Source organism: Fringilla coelebs (genome assembly GCF_963513975.1).
Source record: "Fringilla coelebs genome assembly, chromosome: 3".
In the NCBI taxonomy this organism is placed as follows: domain Eukaryota; kingdom Metazoa; phylum Chordata; class Aves; order Passeriformes; family Fringillidae; genus Fringilla; species Fringilla coelebs.
Genome location: NC_140030.1, coordinates 1,881,817 through 1,887,816, shown reverse-complemented (window position 1 = coordinate 1,887,816; position 6,000 = coordinate 1,881,817).

Genomic DNA, 6,000 nt, shown 5'->3' with positions numbered 1-6,000 from the left:
TCACCCCACTGTCCCCCCATTCCGATGTCACCCCATTGTCCCCCTCCCCCACACCGATGTCCCCCCACTGCCCCCCAAATTCGGGGGACGCCCCAACCTCCCCGCGACGTGACAAGAAGGGACCAGGGACACTCCGCCACCCTTGCGACGCCCCGAACCCCTCCGTGTCCCTTTGTCACTTTGTCCCCCCCATCCCCGCCCTGCTCCCGCTCCCTCCTTCCAATCCAACCCCCAAAATCCCCTTTTTTCACCCCAAATCCCTTTTTTCCCAAAAAAACCCAATTTTTTCCACCCATCCTTTTTTTTTCCCCTTTTTTTTCCCCTTTTCCCTTCTCCAACCCCAAAATAGCTGCGGGCTGTGACGTCACCGGGCGGGGCCCTCATTCGCACGGGGCTCTCGACCAATCAGAGGGCTGGGTGATGATGTCATGGGGGGGGCGCTGGGGACCCCCCGCCCGGGATCTTCCAAAGCCGCGTTAAAGGAGCCGGGAGAGCGCCAGGAGCAGCGCGACCACCGCCGTGGGGTGAGTCCGCCTGGAATTTTGGGAATTTTTGGGAATTTTTTGGGGAATTTTGGGGAATTTTGGGGAATTTCGGCCGGTCCCGTTCACGCCAGGAGGGTTTGGATGGATTTGGGGGGGTGTGGGGGGCGTCGATGTACGGCGGATTTTGGGGGGAGGGGGAGGATGTGGGGAGAGGAGCGGCGTGGGGTGAGTCCGGCTGGAATTTTGGGAATTTTGGGGAATTTTGGGGAATTTTTGGGAATTTCGGCCGGTTCCGTTCACGCCAGGAGGGTTTGGATGGATTTGGGGGGGTGTGGGGGGCGTCGATGTACGGAGGATTTTGGGGGGGGGGCGTAAAGGATGTGGGGAGAGGAGCGGCGTGGGGTGAGTCCGGCTGGAATTTTGGGAATTTTTTGGAATTTTTTGGGGAATTTCGGCCGGTCCCGTTCACGCCAGGAGGGTTTGGATGGATTTGGGGGGGTGTGGGGGGCGTCGATGTACGGCGGATTTTTGGGGGGGCTTAAAGGATGTGGGGAGAGGAGCAGCGCGACCACCGCCGTGGGGTGAGCCCGGCAGACCCCGCTGGAATTTTTGGGAATTTTTTGGGAATTTTTTGGGAATTTTTTGGGAATTTTTTGGGAATTTTTTGGGAATTTTTGGGGAATTTTTGGGGAATTTTTGGGGAATTTCGGCCGGTTCCGTTCACACCAGGAGGGTTTGGATGGATTTGGGGGTGTGGGGGTTTTTTTTTGGGGGGGGTTTTCTCTGGATGTCGCGGTGGGGTCCCCATTTTGTCCCCCCCTGGTGTCCCCATCCCTTTTTGGGGTGCTGGTCCCTGCTCTTCCCGGGGCGTTTTCCAGCCGTCTGGAATTCCTTATCCCGTTCCTTTTGGAGATTTTCACCCCCGCTCCCCGCCTCATCTTCATCCTCATCTTCATCCTCATCCTCATCCTCATCCTCATCCTCATCCTCATCCTCGGCTGCCGCCCCCACGTTGGATTTGGGGGGGGGTTCAGCCTCCTAAGAATTCCCAGCATTCCCAGAATTCCCAGAATTTCCCGGGGATCCGCAGAATCCCCCCACCCCCAAAATCCTTTAGGGGACCCCGCTTTCCCGGGATCCTCGGGGACCCCTATTCCTGGGGGAGGGGGGGGGGTATTCCAGCATCCCTGGGGGACCCGAACCCCCCAAAATCCCAGGATTCTGCACCCTCAAAATCCTGCGGGGGACCAAAAACCCCCCAAAATCCCGGGATTCTTTCTGCACCCTCAGAATCCTCGGGGGGACCGAGCCCCCCCAAAATCCCGGGATTCTGCACCCTCAAAATCCTCGGGAGAACCGAGCCCCCCCAAAATCCCGGGATTCTGCACCCTCAAAATCCTCGGGAGAACCGAGCCCCCCCAAATCCCGGGATTCTGCACCCTCAAAATCCTTGGGGGATTGGAACCCCCCCCAAAAAATCCCGGGATTTCGCCCCCCAAGCATCCTCGGGGAACCCAAACCCCCCTAAAATCCCGGGATTTTGCCCCCCCAACATCCTCGGGGCACCCGGACCCCCCAAAATCCCGGGATTTTGCCCCCCCAACATCCTCGGGGCACCCGGACCCCCCAAAATCCCGGGATTCTGCACCCTCAAAATCCTCGGGGGACCAAAAACCCCCCAAAATCCCGGGATTTTGCCCCCCCAGCATCCTCGGGGGACCAAAACCCCCAAAATCCCGGGATTCTTTCTGCACCCTCAGAATCCTCGGGGGAACCGAGCCCCCCCAAAATCCCGGGATTCTGCCCCCTCAAAATCCTGCGGGGGACCAAAAACCCCCCAAAATCCCAGGATTTCGCCCCCCCAGCATCCTCGGGGCACCCGGACCCCCCTAAAATCCCGGGATTCTGCACCCTCAAAATCCTCGGGGGACCAAAAACCCCCCAAAATCCCGGGATTTTGCCCCCCCAGCATCCTCGGGGGACCAAAACCCCCCAAATCCTGGGATTTTGCCCCCCCCCAACATCCTCGGGGCACCCGGACCCCCCAAAATCCCGGGATTTTGCCCCCCCAGCATCCTCGGGGCAGCCGGACCCCCCAAATCCCGGGATTCTGCACCCTCAGAATCCTCGGAGGACCAAAAACCCCCTAAAATCCCGGGATTCTGCCCCCCCAGCATCCTCGGGGCACCCGGACCCCCCAAAATCCGGGATTTTGCCCCCCCCCAGCATCCTCGGGGGACCAAACCCCCCAAAATCCCGGGATTTCGCCCCCCCCCAGCATCCTCGGGGGACCAAACCCCCCAAAATCCCGGGATTTCGCCCCCCCCCCACCATCCCCGGAGTCCCGAATTCCCGGGGCGGACCCCGCTCCCTCCGCATTCCTGGGATCCCCACCCTTCCCCAAATTTTTGGGAGCCCCTCACCCTGTTATCCTGGGAGGATCCTCTTCAGCATTCCCGGGATTTTCCACACCCCCCCCCCCCAACTCTGCACCCCGGGGACCCCTCGGGGGCTGCGCCGGCCCCACCCAGACCCCCCCCCCCCAAAATGTGGAATTCCTGCCGGGGGAAGCAGCCGCTGGAATTTTTATTCCAGGGAAATGGAGAAAGGGAGGGGGAGGGAAGGAGAAGGCGCTGCCATCCCATTTTTCCCCTTCTGGAGCTTCCCAATTTTCCAGGCAGGGAATGGGGACCCCACACAAATCCCTTGCAGTTCCTCCATCCATGGCTGGATGCTTTTTTTCCAGGGAAAAAGATGGGAGATGGGAGGGTCCTTCCCTGGGAATTCAGGGTGGGAAAAGGGAAAAGGCAGCGCTGCCGGGGGGTGGATCCTGCGGGATCCTTCACCCTGCCACGTGCAGCTGGCTGGGAATGGGATTGCGTGGTTGGGAATGGGATCCCACGGCTGGGAATGAGATTGCGTGGTTGGGAATGGGATCCTGTGGCTGGGAATGGGATTGCGTGGTTGGGAATGGGATCCCATGGTTGGGAATGGGATCCTGTGGTTGGGAATGGGATTGCGTGGTTGGGAATGGGATCCTGGGGCTGGGAATGGGATTGCGTAGCTGGGAATGGGATCCTGGGGCTGGGAATGGGATCCCGTGGCTGGGAATGGGATCCTGTGGTTTGGAATGGGATCTTGGGCTGGGAATGGAATCGTGTGGTTGGGAAGGGGATCCCGTGGCTGGGAATGGGATCCTGTGGCTGGGAATGGGATTGTGTGGCTGGGAATGGGATCCCGTGGCTGGGAATGGGATTGCGTGGCTGGGAATGGGATTGCGTGGCTGGGAATGGGATCCCATGGTTGGGAATGGGATTGCGTGGCTGGGAATGGGATTGCGTGGCTGGGAATGGGATCCCATGGCTGGGAATGGGATCCCGTGGCTGGGAATGGGATCCCATGGTTGGGAATGGGATTGCGTGGTTTGAAATGAGATCATGTGGTTGGGAATGGGATCCCGTGGTTGGGAATGAGATTCTGTGGTTGGTAATGGGATCCTGTGGCTGGGAATGGGATTGTGTGGCTGGGAATGGAATCCCGTGGCTGGGAATGGGATCCCGTGGCTGGGAATGGGATCCTGTGGCTGGGAATGGGATTGCGTAGTTTGGAATGGGATGGTGTCATCGGAAATGGGGTGGTGGGGCTGGGAATGGAATCCTGTAGCTGGGAATGGAATCCTGTGATTGGGAATGGGATTGCGTGGTTGGGAATGGGATTGTGTGGCTGGGAATGGGATTGCGTAGTTGGGAATGGGATCCTGTAGTTTGGAATGGGATCCTGTGTTTGGGAATTGGATCCCGTGGCTGGGAATGGGATTGCGTAGTTGGGAATGGGATGGTGTCATCGGAAATGGGGTGGTGGGGCTGGAAATGGGATCCCGTGGTTGGGAATGGGATCCTGTGGCTGGAAATGGGATTGCGTGGCTGGGAATGGGATCCCATGGTTGGGAATGGGATCCCGTGGTTGGGAATGGGATCCTGTGGCTGGGAATGGGATCATGTGGTTGGGAATGGGATCCTATGGCTGGGAATGGGATCCTGTGGTTTGGAATGGGATCCTGTGGCTGGGAATGGGATTGCGTGGCTGGGAATGGGATCTTGGGCTGGGAATGGGATCCCGTGGCTGGGAATGGGATCCCGTGGCTGGGAATGGGATTGCGTGGCTGGGAATGGGATCTTGGGCTGGGAATGGGATCCCGTGGCTGGGAATGGGATCCCGTGGCTGGGAATGGGATTGCGTGGCTGGGAATGGGATCCTGGGGTTGGGAATGGGATTGTGTGTGGCCAGGAATGGGATCCCATGGCTGGGAATGGGATGGTGTCATCGGGAAGGGGATCCTGTGGTTGGGAATGGGATCCTGTGGCTGGGAATGGGATCGTGTGGTTGGGAATAGGATTGTGTGGCTGGGAATGGGATTTTGTGGCTGGGAATGGGATCAAAAGGTCAGGAATGGGAACACTGGGTTGGGAATGGGATCTTGTGGCCGAATAGGATGGCGTAGTTTGGAATGGGATCATGTGGTTGGGAATGGGATGGCCTGGTCAGGAATGGGATTGCACGGTCAGGGATGGGATTGCATGGTCGGGAATGGGATTGTGCGGCCAGGAATAGGATGGTGTGGTCGGGAATGGGATCGCCTGGCTGGGAATGGGGTTGTGAGGCTGGGAATGGGATTGTGAGGCTGGGAATGGGATTGTGAGGCTGGGAATGAGATCACCTGGCTGGGAACGGGATCACACGCTCAGGAATGGGATTGCCTGGTCAGGAATGGGATGGCCTGGTCAGGGATGGGATTGCCTGGTCGGGAATGGGATTGCCTGGCTGGGAATGGGGTTGCATAGTCAGGAATGGGATCGTGTGTTTGGGAATGGGATTACATGGTTGGAAATGGGACTGCCTGGTTGGGAATGGGATTGCCTGGCTGGGAATGGGGTTATGAGGCTGGGAATGGGGTTGTGAGGCTGGGAATGGGATTGTGAGGCTGGGAATGAGATCACCTGGCTGGGAACGGGATCACACGCTCAGGAATGGGATTGCCTGGTCAGGAATGGGATGGCCTGGTCAGGGATGGGATTGCCTGGTCGGGAATGGGATTGCCTGGCTGGGAATGGGGTTGCATAGTCAGGAATGGGATCGTGTGTTTGGGAATGGGATTACATGGTTGGAAATGGGATTGCCTGGTTGGGAATGGGATTGCCTGGCTGGGAATGGGGTTATGAGGCTGGGAATGGGATTGTGAGGCTGGGAATGGGATTGTGAGGCTGGGAATGGGATCACACAGTCAGGAATGGGATGGCCTGGTCAGGAATGGGATTGCACGGTCAGGGATGGGATTACATAGTCGGGAATGGGATTGTGCGGCCAGGAATAGGATGGTGTGGCCGGGAATGGGATCGCCCAGCTGGGAATGGGGTTTCATGGTCAGGAATGGGATCGTGTGTTTGGGAATGGGATTACATGGTCGGGAATGGGATCGCCCGGTTGGGAATGGGGTTGTGAGGCTGGGAATGGGATT